The 14,045-nt window shown below is 38.1% G+C and overlaps 1 pseudogene; it reads left to right on the top strand.

Annotated features, from left to right (window-relative positions):
* Positions 1–2,091: 2,091 nt before the first annotated feature.
* Positions 2,092–13,597, top strand: LOC107678781 (rho GTPase-activating protein 11A-like; annotated as a pseudogene).
* The last annotated feature ends 448 nt before the right edge of the window (positions 13,598–14,045 follow it).

Below are 14,045 nucleotides of genomic sequence, written 5' to 3'. Positions count from 1 at the left end.
ATTTTTTTATTTTTTTTAATGAGAAATATATGGTGGTAGTACCATGGTATTTTTTGAAGAACTTTTAAGTATCGCGTAAAAGACAAAATGAAGTATATCAATAAAATATTTTGTAAAATATCAGTACTGCCATATAAAAATGTAGCAACCTTTGTCAAATTAACGTGTTTTTCAGTCATGTTTCTCTATGGCACTAGTGCTGTTCGTGAAACGCATGTGATATTTATGTTGCAGGTCAGAAACAGCGGAGGGGGCGGGTCTAGCACTCACGTGACTCATCCCGAGCCTATCAGAGTGCAGGGAGCGCTTGAGTGACGTAGGCAGGGCGAAATTTGAACGTCTTTTTTTCCGAGCTGCCGTTGCGGACAGACAGAAACAAACACCAGGTTTATTAAGGCGATTTTTAGACTTTAAAAGGCGTTGTTTTATTGTATAAGATGAGGTTTAGGCGCAGCAGAGCCGGGAGATTAAATATGAGAGGAATTTGGTGACTTTGATCGGTTGTTTTTATAGAAATGCGTCAAGCGGAACTCTGAGGGGAAATAAGCTAACGCTAACCTAGCCGTCAGAGTTTGTGTTTAACACCCAAAACCTGTATTTCGCTTGTTTTTAAACCGAAAGCACCTTTTTAGCGTATTCCCTCTCACATCCAGCCGTTTTTATACGTAATAATGAAGGTTTTGGAGCGAAATGTGGTTCGTCTGGCCGTCGTTCAGCATCTTCGCTCGGTTTATGGAATAAAAATCAAAAACTGGAACAAAAACAGAAACAAGCAGACATCATTGAACACGGTGAGTTCATAAAACATCAAGAAATATTGATTTTATTACGGAAAACTGCTTGTTGTGTCCATCTACGGCGGTGTCTCAAATGTTAGTGAGCTTGCTATGCAGACACAGTTCACAAAAAGCTGTATATATGCCACATTCATTAATAAACAGAAATATACAAACCTCATAATGCTGTCTAGATAGATCACTCCAAACTTTCTGTGTATGTGGTTTATTTAGTCAACACAACTCTATAATGTGTTTCCTGTGTATATATATATATATATATATATATATATATATCATCACAAAACAGTTAATTAATATATTGTTGCATTAACACTTACCAGAAACAAAACCCCTATTTTATAGCAGGTTTGTGAGTATGGCTGGGTTATTGGCTGTACAATCACAGAAGGAAATGTGATTAATTACAGAAACGGTCACTGCACACAATCAGTTTGATTCTGGTCTTATGAGAGTAATTTGCGCCCTAGAAAGTCTGCTTGGCTCCTCTGGCCGTTGTTTCTTCCTCTGTGGAAATGCTGTTGATTTTCAAGCACACAGAGCTTCTCTTGTTCATGTTCTTCTCACCTGAACAGATCTCTCTTGTCTTTCTAGGTGAGGGTGTTTGGGGTTGCTCTTGAAGGTCTGCCGCACTGTCCTGTGCTAGACTACGGAGACGTGCCTTGGTAAGACCGAGTCTGACTTTATTTGCGTACAGATGCCTTTTAATATATGTACAATAGATCCGATACCTTGTGTAACCAAGGAAGAACACCCTGGTTAATTTGAGACAAAAAAAACAATTGAGTGCATGTCTAAGGTGCAGCGTTGTAAACGGCCCACAGCAGTTCCTCTGGTGTGAATGGCTTTAGATGCCAGAAGCAATGCAGCTGATCGACACATGATTGATCCTCGAGGTGAAGATGTGTAAAGCACAACCATGCATTGCACTAAAATACAGTCCTGATTAAGATTAAGACTATCCCTGGAATGTGGTCAAGCATATTTTTTTATTTTTTTTAATGAGAAATATATGGTGGTAGTACCATGGTATTTTTTGAAGAACTTTTAAGTATCGCGTAAAAGACTAAATGAAGTATATCAATAAAATATTTTGTAAAATATCAGTACTGCCATATAAAAATGTAGCAACCTTTGTCAAATTAACGTGTTTTTCAGTCATGTTTCTCTATGGCACTAGTGCTGTTCGTGAAACGCATGTGATATTTATGTTGCAGGTCAGAAACAGCGGAGGGGGCGGGTCTAGCACTCACGTGACTCATCCCGAGCCTATCAGAGTGCAGGGAGCGCTTGAGTGACGTAGGCAGGGCGAAATTTGAACGTCTTTTTTTCCGAGCTGCCGTTGCGGACAGACAGAAACAAACACCAGGTTTATTAAGGCGATTTTTAGACTTTAAAAGGCGTTGTTTTATTGTATAAGATGAGGTTTAGGCGCAGCAGAGCCGGGAGATTAAATATGAGAGGAATTTGGTGACTTTGATCGGTTGTTTTTATAGAAATGCGTCAAGCGGAACTCTGAGGGGAAATAAGCTAACGCTAACCTAGCCGTCAGAGTTTGTGTTTAACACCCAAAACCTGTATTTCGCTTGTTTTTAAACCGAAAGCACCTTTTTAGCGTATTCCCTCTCACATCCAGCCGTTTTTATACGTAATAATGAAGGTTTTGGAGCGAAATGTGGTTCGTCTGGCCGTCGTTCAGCATCTTCGCTCGGTTTATGGAATAAAAATCAAAAACTGGAACAAAAACAGAAACAAGCAGACATCATTGAACACGGTGAGTTCATAAAACATCAAGAAATATTGATTTTATTACGGAAAACTGCTTGTTGTGTCCATCTACGGCGGTGTCTCAAATGTTAGTGAGCTTGCTATGCAGACACAGTTCACAAAAAGCTGTATATATGCCACATTCATTAATAAACAGAAATATACAAACCTCATAATGCTGTCTAGATAGATCACTCCAAACTTTCTGTGTATGTGGTTTATTTAGTCAACACAACTCTATAATGTGTTTCCTGTGTATATATATATATATATATATATATATATATATCATCACAAAACAGTTAATTAATATATTGTTGCATTAACACTTACCAGAAACAAAACCCCTATTTTATAGCAGGTTTGTGAGTATGGCTGGTTTATTGGCTGTACAATCACAGAAGGAAATGTGATTAATTACAGAAACGGTCACTGCACACAATCAGTTTGATTCTGGTCTTATGAGAGTAATTTGCGCCCTAGAAAGTCTGCTTGGCTCCTCTGGCCGTTGTTTCTTCCTCTGTGGAAATGCTGTTGATTTTCAAGCACACAGAGCTTCTCTTGTTCATGTTCTTCTCACCTGAACAGATCTCTCTTGTCTTTCTAGGTGAGGGTGTTTGGGGTTGCTCTTGAAGGTCTGCCGCACTGTCCTGTGCTAGACTACGGAGACGTGCCTTGGTAAGACCGAGTCTGACTTTATTTGCATACAGATGCCTTTTAATATATGTACAATAGACCCGATACCTTGTGTAACCAAGGAAGAACACCCTGGTTAATTTGAGACAAAAAAACAATTGAGTGCATGTCTAAGGGTGCAGCGTTGTAAACGGCCCACAGCAGTTCCTCTGGTGTGAATGGCTTTAGATGCCAGAAGCAATGCAGCTGATCGACACATGATTGATCCTCGAGGTGAAGATGTGTAAAGCACAACCATGCATTGCACTAAAATACAGTCCTGATTAAGATTAAGACTATCCCTGGAATGTGGTCAAGCATGTCATAAAAAGAAACATGAAATCAGCTAAATGTAAATGGCAAAACATCTAATTAATTAATAACAAATTAATATAAATATTTTGCCTGATGCTATGGACCTTAAATTTTTTATATTTTATTTATTTTTGATATATTTTATATATATCCCAATATTTTATTTTACTATTTGATGTTTATATGCTCTGTATTTTATTATTATTTTATATGTTATGTATTAGCCCTATATTTTCTTTTATTATTTTTACATTTTATTTCACCTATATGTCCCTATTTTTAATTGTTATTTATTTTATTTTATTATAGAGCAATTAATATAATTTTATTTATTTGCCCTATGTTTCCTTGTATTTAAATATTTTATTTTGTTTTGTTTTTTATTATTTTATATTTATTTGCTATATATTTTATTACTATTTTATATTTTATGCATTTGCCGTGTTTTTTATTTTTTATTTTATTGGCCCATTATTTCCTGGTTTTATTTATTATTTTCTATTTTATTTTATTTCACACTTTTTAATATTTATTTGCTCTGTATTTTATTTTTTTTTATATTTGCCTCATTTAAATTTTTTTTTTTATTTGCTATACATTTTATTTTATATATTCCCTACATTTAATTATATTTACATTTGATGTATTTTCCGTTGATTGCCCTTTATTTTATTTATTTTATATTTATTTGTATTATGCGATTTTTAGATTTGATGTATTTGCCAAATATTGCCCTGTATTTTATTGTTTTATATTTTATTATTATTTATTTGCTCTGCATGTGTATGTAGAGTTAATGTGTCTCCATCTCTGTCAGCTTTATAGCAGATGTTTGCACGAGCCTCCTGGAGCATTTGGACACAGAGGGCCTCTTCAGAAAGTCAGGCTCCGTTGTGCGAGTCAAGAGCCTCAGGGTGAGTGACCTCCGCTTCGGTTCACCGGATCGGTTCTCACTGGTGGCATTATTTAACAGCGACCGTATTGTTTTGATCCTGTAGGCCAAACTGGACCAGGGCGAGGACTGTCTGCCCACTGCTCTCCCGCTGGACGTCGCTGGACTTCTGAAGCAGTTTTTCCGGGAGCTTCCCGAGCCGGTTCTGACCTCTGACCTGCACAGTGCTTTCCTGAAGGCCCAGGAGCTGCCCACGGATGAGGAGAGGACCTCGGCCACGGTCCTGCTGTCCTGCGTGCTGCCCGACAGGAATTTAAACACACTGCGTTACTTCTTCAGTTTCCTGAAGAACGTCTCCCAGCGGTACGACGACAAATGCAGCAATGTCTCTGTTTGTCTCGAATCTCTTGTTATGCAAATTGCTGGCTTCCCTCTGAATAGCAGTTCTTTTCAGAAGCTCTTTTGTGTTAAGAGCCTCATGTAAAGTGTGTGTGTATTGCTCCGTTATTTCAGATGTGCTGAGAATAAGATGGACAGCAGTAATCTTTCGGTCATCTTTGCACCCAATCTCTTTCACTGTGGAGACGGAGGGGAAAAAATTAGCAGCAGCACAGAGAAGAGACTCAAGCGTCAGGCAGCGGTTGTGCAGCGTCTCATAGATAACGCTCAACACCTGGGTTTGTGTGCCTTTCGTTAAATTACATTATTTTAAAGCACGTTAGGGTTAGGACTATTATCTGTCTCTTATAAAGTAGTCAATCAGCCCAAACCAGCTGAACACCGTAGTAAAATATAGTCAATATTTACTTGAAGTCCTCTGATTTTAAAGTTAATATTTCAGTAATTTAACAACATTCTCATCAAAGCAAACCCACCTGATAGAGACACCTCTATAATGTGTTTCCTGTGTATATATATATATATATATATATATATATATATCATCACAAAACAGTTAATTAATATATTGTTGCATTAACACTTACCAGAAACAAAACCCCTATTTTATAGCAGGTTTGTGAGTATGGCTGGTTTATTGGCTGTACAATCACAGAAGGAAATGTGATTAATTACAGAAACGGTCACTGCACACAATCAGTTTGATTCTGGTCTTATGAGAGTAATTTGCGCCCTAGAAAGTCTGCTTGGCTCCTCTGGCCGTTGTTTCTTCCTCTGTGGAAATGCTGTTGATTTTCAAGCACACAGAGCTTCTCTTGTTCATGTTCTTCTCACCTGAACAGATCTCTCTTGTCTTTCTAGGTGAGGGTGTTTGGGGTTGCTCTTGAAGGTCTGCCGCACTGTCCTGTGCTAGACTACGGAGACGTGCCTTGGTAAGACCGAGTCTGACTTTATTTGCGTACAGATGCCTTTTAATATATGTACAATAGATCCGATACCTTGTGTAACCAAGGAAGAACACCCTGGTTAATTTGAGACAAAAAAAACAATTGAGTGCATGTCTAAGGTGCAGCGTTGTAAACGGCCCACAGCAGTTCCTCTGGTGTGAATGGCTTTAGATGCCAGAAGCAATGCAGCTGATCGACACATGATTGATCCTCGAGGTGAAGATGTGTAAAGCACAACCATGCATTGCACTAAAATACAGTCCTGATTAAGATTAAGACTATCCCTGGAATGTGGTCAAGCATGTCATAAAAAGAAACATGAAATCAGCTAAATGTAAATGGCAAAACATCTAATTAATTAATAACAAATTAATATAAATATTTTGCCTGATGCTATGGACCTTAAATTTTTTATATTTTATTTATTTTTGATATATTTTATATATATCCCAATATTTTATTTTACTATTTGATGTTTATATGCTCTGTATTTTATTATTATTTTATATGTTATGTATTAGCCCTATATTTTCTTTTATTATTTTTACATTTTATTTCACCTATATGTCCCTATTTTTAATTGTTATTTATTTTATTTTATTATAGAGCAATTAATATAATTTTATTTATTTGCCCTATGTTTCCTTGTATTTAAATATTTTATTTTGTTTTGTTTTTTATTATTTTATATTTATTTGCTATATATTTTATTACTATTTTATATTTTATGCATTTGCCGTGTTTTTTATTTTTTATTTTATTGGCCCATTATTTCCTGGTTTTATTTATTATTTTCTATTTTATTTTATTTCACACTTTTTAATATTTATTTGCTCTGTATTTTATTTTTTTTTATATTTGCCTCATTTAAATTTTTTTTTTTATTTGCTATACATTTTATTTTATATATTCCCTACATTTAATTATATTTACATTTGATGTATTTTCCGTTGATTGCCCTTTATTTTATTTATTTTATATTTATTTGTATTATGCGATTTTTAGATTTGATGTATTTGCCAAATATTGCCCTGTATTTTATTGTTTTATATTTTATTATTATTTATTTGCTCTGCATGTGTATGTAGAGTTAATGTGTCTCCATCTCTGTCAGCTTTATAGCAGATGTTTGCACGAGCCTCCTGGAGCATTTGGACACAGAGGGCCTCTTCAGAAAGTCAGGCTCCGTTGTGCGAGTCAAGAGCCTCAGGGTGAGTGACCTCCGCTTCGGTTCACCGGATCGGTTCTCACTGGTGGCATTATTTAACAGCGACCGTATTGTTTTGATCCTGTAGGCCAAACTGGACCAGGGCGAGGACTGTCTGCCCACTGCTCTCCCGCTGGACGTCGCTGGACTTCTGAAGCAGTTTTTCCGGGAGCTTCCCGAGCCGGTTCTGACCTCTGACCTGCACAGTGCTTTCCTGAAGGCCCAGGAGCTGCCCACGGATGAGGAGAGGACCTCGGCCACGGTCCTGCTGTCCTGCGTGCTGCCCGACAGGAATTTAAACACACTGCGTTACTTCTTCAGTTTCCTGAAGAGCGTCTCCCAGCGGTACGACGACAAATGCAGCAATGTCTCTGTCTGTCTCGAATCTCTTGTTATGCTAATTGCTGGCTTCCCTCTGAATAGCAGTTCTTTTCAGAAGCTCTTTTGTGTTAAGAGCCACATGTAAAGTGTGTGTGTATTGCTCCGTTATTTCAGATGTGCTGAGAATAAGATGGACAGCAGTAATCTTTCGGTCATCTTTGCACCCAATCTCTTTCACTGTGGAGACGGAGGGGAAAAAATTAGCAGCAGCACAGAGAAGAGACTCAAGCGTCAGGCAGCGGTTGTGCAGCGTCTCATAGATAACGCTCAACACCTGGGTTTGTGTGCCTTTCGTTAAATTACATTATTTTAAAGCACGTTAGGGTTAGGACTATTATCTGTCTCTTATAAAGTAGTCAATCAGCCCAAACCAGCTGAACACCGTAGTAAAATATAGTCAATATTTACTTGAAGTCCTCTGATTTTAAAGTTAATATTTCAGTAATTTAACAACATTCTCATCAAAGCAAACCCACCTGATAGAGCTGTTGTTGGGTGGTTGTTTAAAGGTGTGGTTCCTCAGTTCCTGATGGAGAAGGTTCCAGCCATGTTGGGTTGTGATGCTGGAGCGTTTTCTCCGTCGTCTGTGTCTCTAGAAGAGAGTGACGCTCACTCAGACCTGAAGAAGAGCAACAGACGCAGTTTAGGAGGTAAGAACCATGACTGAAATCACAACATGCTCTTGGGAAATCACATCACATGACTGGTTTAAAGGAAGGTGGATACAGTTAACAATGATTTGAAGGCATATAATCAGAGTTTCTTTAGTTGAGTGGGCTTGTTTTGTATTCCAGACATGGTAAATGGAGCTCTGAATAGGTTTAAAACTAGTAGAACCCCAACAAATACCCCTCAGTCTGATGGAGCAGGTGGGTGAATGTTCTCATCAGATCTCACTGCATGTAGATCAGCTGCACTCCACTCTTCACGTCCTACATGTAATGAACACGTGCTGTCTTTAAATAGTTTAATTATCGAGTTTATGATGGCTTTGTCTGCACCCTCTTTCATGCATCCTTCTCAGTCAGTCACGCAAAGCTTTGTTTGTCATTCTGAACCTTTTGCTTTGAAATGGCTTTTCTGTTTAATTAGCTTTGTTTCCTTTTGTGTTGAATCTGTACTCGGAGCATTTATATTGTTGGATAACAATGGAATAATTACAATTTCTTAATGTTTTCGGGGAAAAAAGTCTCTTCTGCTTACCGAAGCTGTATTTATTTGTTCAAAAATATAGTAAAAACAGTGAAATATTATTAGAATTTAAAACGGCTGTTTTCTTTGTGAATATCTGTTAAAGTGTCATTTATTTCTGTGATGCACAGCTGTATTTTCAACATCATTACTGTGTCACATGATCTTCAGAAATCATTCTAAACTGAACTAATATGCTCAATTAATAAAAATGAACAAATTTTCAACATTGATAATAATAAGCATTATTAATAATTGAGCACCAACAATAATTGAGCAGCAAATCAGCATATTAGAATGATTTCTGAAGATCATGTGACACTGAAGACTGGAGTAATGATGCTGAAAATACAGCTGCGCATCACAGGAATAAATTACAGTTTAACAGATATTCACATAGAAAACAGCTGTTTTAAATTGTAATAGTATTTTTGATCAAATAAATGCAATCTTGGTGAGGAGAAGAGACTTTCAAAAACATTGAAAAACAAAAATCATGTTTCCAAACTTTTGACCGTTACTGTATGGAACAAAGTGAAAGTCTTTCAATAATAACTCGAGTTGTTGAGTAAATGAAAGTGTTTTCCCGCAGTTTTCTCCATAGCCACTCCTGTCATCATGACTCCAAACTCCAAGCGTAAGCTTCCTCTGGAGTTGGCACAGACTCATGGGTTCTCCAGCAAGAAACGCAGGTCCATCAAGAAGAACCTGGGGCTGGAGCTGTTCCCGAACACTTTGTTTGGAGGAGCATCTACACCCGGATCAGGTGAGGTTTATGCCCTGCTGTAGCTCCAGGACTCTTGTGTGGCGTGTGTTTGGACGGTTCTGTGTGATCATCTGTTGGCATGATCTCTCAGCACACAGCGCAGCAGGAGCTCTGGACTCGTCTCACAGCGGTTTACTGTCTTCTGTGGGCAGAAACACTCGTCTGTCCTGCAGCTCTGCCAGGAGGAAGAGCAGACGACTGCGAGACCGCAGCGTGAGCAGGTACGACACACGATGATATCTGTATTTGTAGAGTTAGTTAGCTAACCCTTAAGGTGCGGGGGAAAAGGTACATTGTCTGTTGTCAATAGTGTAGCGACATATGAAGCACAGCTTACACAGAAGTCGCTTTCAAACCAAGCAGCTTTCTGTTGGTCCACGTGACAAATACGCACAACTAACTTGAACCCGTTGCGAAAGAAATCTGAATGTGGCCTCATGCAGAATTCCTGATTGCATGGATTCCTATTGAAAAGACTGGATTTTGCCCTCAAATATTCGCTGCATCTTTAAGCTGCAGTGATGTCAGGGTTTCTGTGGGTTTTAAAAAGGTCTTAAATTGCAGCCGAAAGTCTTCAGTTCATTAAGTCATGGCAATTAAATGTTGCATGCAATTCAAAAAATTAATATCTTCCTCAGTATTTTTGTCTTGTTTTCCAGTACAAATATCTAAACACCCTTAACTCAAGATACATTTACTGGAGATGCAAAATGATGATATGAAGTGTTGTTTTTTGAGAAATTGAACAAAATTAAGTAGTTTTTTTCTGACCCCGTTGGAAGTTAATTCTAAACTCACTTCATTTTGATAAATTTCTCAAAAAAATAAGATGACGTCTGTCAATTTGCTTCTTAAATAATTGTCTTGATTTAAGAATCGTTAGATATTTACAGTGGAAAACAAGACAAAAATATTGAGGAAGAACATCACTTTTTATTTTATTTTTTTGCAGTGTCATCAGAAGAGAAGCTATTTATATATTATAGTTAAGCTAGTTTTTTTGTAAAAGGAATCAAAGTAATGGAAATCGGTAGGAAGTGGCATTTTCAAACTTTAAAGTGTTGCTAATACAATACCTTAACATTTAGAGACCATATTGACATACTGTGTTCCCTTCAATTTATTAGATGTTTAATATGGGGATAAACCGCTTTAATGCTGCTGCTGGAACTGGTGCTTTTAGCAATCAAGAAAATTAAATTTTTACACTTGTTAATTTTATGACACTAAGATAATTGATGTAATGTGATGTGTTTGTTCTAATCATTGTGTTCTCATTGAGTTGATTAATATTGCACATGCTGTCCAATGTTGTAACATTGTGACTTTAGAAGAGGAAATATCTATATTATTTTATATAAAAACCTGATATATTTGTAGAATAATAAAATGTTTTTAGTGCCAACAAATATTAATATTATTATAACCGTTTTTATTTTCCTAATTAAAATGTATCCTTGTGGTTTTGGGTCATTCCTTGCCATTACTGACATGGTCATTATTTTATGCATGTATATATGCTCCAATAAAAAAAGACGATTGACCAGAAACGCTTTTACTATCAGTATTTCTTAATTCAACACTGACATGACTCAAACACTCACAAACCACTGAGAGTAAAAAGCAGCTGCCTCTATTTCAACAGAACGTCATTACACATTCACAACTGGGGCCAAAGGGGTCAGAGGTCATAGGTTGGCGCCTAGCGACACAAGAGAGCTGTTCTGGGTTTCACTTCACCAAGGAGCTCAGTCCGGCTGTTGTGAACAAGAGCCCGTCAAACGGTCAGTATTGTTATTTACACGCTTTTGGGATTCCTCAACCTTTGCTACACGCTTGGCTAATTTCAGCTTTGAAAACAGCGGTTGTGCCTGCAGGAATATTCCTGGTTAAATACGGTTATGCATTTACATTGGAAGTCTGTGGGCTAATGTACAACGGCCACCTCTTGAATTTTCCATTATAAGCCAGTGATATTGTGTGGTCATTATCATAAGGTCACAGATGCTGGACAGGACTTGTACTGAACCTGTAATATTGCTCTAAGAATACATGTTCTGAAGTTTGTTTACTTATTTTTAAAGTCAACATGAAATCAAAATGAACCCTATTTACTTTAATGGACGTTTCTGATCTTATGAACGATTCACGTCATCCCAAATAAAAAAATTTTTCGGTTTATGTCATGTCCACTTGTATGTCCATTTCGACCAACTGTTTAATTTCACATGGATAAAATCACATTCCAGACTACTAATATTTTTTTCTAATTAAATCTATTGTTTTATTTGGAAATTCATCACAATACAGAAAGAGAAAATGGTTTGCCTTTTCATGTTGACCTTAAAGCTGTTGACTATTTTATTTCTTCTACACTATGGGTCTAAAGCATGTTTTTAAAAGGAAGTCTCTTTGCTTACCAAATATGCATTTATTTAATCAACAATACGATAAAAACAGTAATATTGTGGAATATTATTACAATTTATACTGTAATTGATTGCTCAAGAAACATTTCTGATTATTATCAATGTTGAAAACAGATGTGCAGCTGAATATTTTGGTGGAAATTGTTACAATACCATTCAAACTTTTGGTGAAAGTAAGATTTAGAAAAATAAAAAGACTGAAAATAATAATTTTATTCATCGAGGATGAATTAAATTTATGAAAAGTGACAGTGAAAACATTTATGTGACAAAAGATTGGCTGAAAATACAGCTTTGATCACAGAAATAAATTACAGTTTAACCGATATTCACATAGAAAGCAGTTATTTTAAATTGTAATAATATCTCACTGTTTTTACTGTATTTTTGATCAAATGAATGCAGAAGAGACTTTCCAAAAACATAAATATGTGTATATTTTGTTTTCTGTCAGATGATTTCTATTGTCCACGTTTGCTTCACAGGCTCCAAGTTTATCAGTAAATCTAAGGATAACCTGTTGACCCCGCAGTGTGATTCTACAGACCACAGGAGCTCGTGGAGCGGAGACGCTCCTGATGTTGGTCTGACCTTCCCACGGGATTCCTTCTCGGAGACTCCCGTAAGCATCTGTCTGAAGAGCAGCTACCGCTCCGAGCCCACCGTCATCGTGAGCAAACCTCCGATGGTCAGCAGTGTTATTCCCAAGAGCCTCTGCTGTGCCTCCAGTGACCTTTCAGCGGATTCGTTCAGCGAAGAACGCTCTCACACTGGACCCACGCTACTGAAAACCAAACGAGCTTTCGGCGAGTCTTGCAGTGACCTTCACAGCATCGTTAAACAGCAGAACCACGACGAACCGCAAGACGACCCTGGCGCAAACTCTGAAGTTCTTTCATCTGACGTGGGTTTGCCTCCGGAAGCCTCACACAAGTCAATGTCTGAATCCAGGGACTCAGATGATCACAATGTGACGTTCGGCCAAATCGAGATCGCTCATTTGTCGCCTCTACATATAGACAGCGCTCTGTTTGACAGCGGATCGACGCGGTTTGTTGAGACCAGCCCTGACGGGTCTCTTTGTCTTGAAAATGAAAGCAGGGGGTTCCTAAAAGAGGCCACTGGAGACTGCAGTCAACTGATCGACGCTTTAGACATCCAGAGCCCTGTGGCTTTTAGATTGGAGACGTCCAACAGAGTTCAATCAACTCCGTATGCAACAAGAATGCAAACGAATGCCAATACGTCCCTGCCGAGCGAGCTCAAAGAGCTTTTATTAACAGATGAGACCAACGGTCCTCAAGATCAAGCAGAGAAGCCACAGAACCATCCTGGAGCCACTGAAACACGCCGAATGAGAGTTGCCGACCAGATTAAACTGTTCAACATGATGACGCTGAATTCACCCAACGCCAAAGCGCTCCGCTCTCCTCTGAAGTTCCAGCGCACGCCGGTCCGGCAGTCCGTCAGAAGGATAAACTCTTTGATCGGAGGCCGGAAGGACACAAGGATGGGTTGGTGCGCCGCCAGTCAGATAAAGGCTGTAAGTTTAGAGAGTGGTTTGCAAATGTCCTTGAAACCCAAACCTCCAGTTCCTCCAAAGAAACCAGCTGTCAAAACACTGGAAGACGTCACCAATAAAGCACCAAAGACAAAGCGTGACACGCTCTCAGCCAATAAGAATGCTGCAAATAAATCTCCTAAGTCTGTCCTGCTTCATGTTTCTGAAAACGATACCAGTTGCTATAGAGGTTCACCCAAAAACCCTCTAACAGAGGGAAGACCGCTGTCAGTGATGAAACCCATTGATCTATAAGTCGCCATAACTTTAAATGCGTTCTTCTGCAGATGTTTTTGAACTCATGTATTCAGGGGTCTTAATTTATTTCGCTATGGTGAGCTTTGATCGTTTTACTGGTGAATGGTGCGAGTGATATTTTTACGTTATAAGGAAATTGCTGAATTTGTTTCAGCATATAGTTTGGATTTCAGGTAGGCCTGGGCGATAAAACGGTATCGATATTTATCGACGGTACACCTTCTTCGATAACGATAGAAAAAATGTTCGATATAGCGCACGATATAGACACATTTGCATTTGAATGTTAGGTGTGCGTCAGGGAGCGTCATCAGTGGAGCACGAGATGCTGTGATGATGATGTTAGTGACGTTGTTTCATTTTAATATTTTGTTAGTCTAGCCCACGAGACGCGCCGCTGCTGCGTTATTCATTCATTCAATTCATATAGAAGCTCAATGCGGAGAAGATCTTGATTAGG

The sequence above is a fragment of the Sinocyclocheilus anshuiensis genome, unplaced genomic scaffold (assembly GCF_001515605.1).
Source record: "Sinocyclocheilus anshuiensis isolate Anshui unplaced genomic scaffold, SAMN03320099.WGS_v1.1 scaffold208, whole genome shotgun sequence".
Taxonomy (NCBI): domain Eukaryota; kingdom Metazoa; phylum Chordata; class Actinopteri; order Cypriniformes; family Cyprinidae; genus Sinocyclocheilus; species Sinocyclocheilus anshuiensis.
Note: the sequence above shows the minus strand (reverse complement) of the source record. Positions and strands in the feature narration are given on the sequence as shown.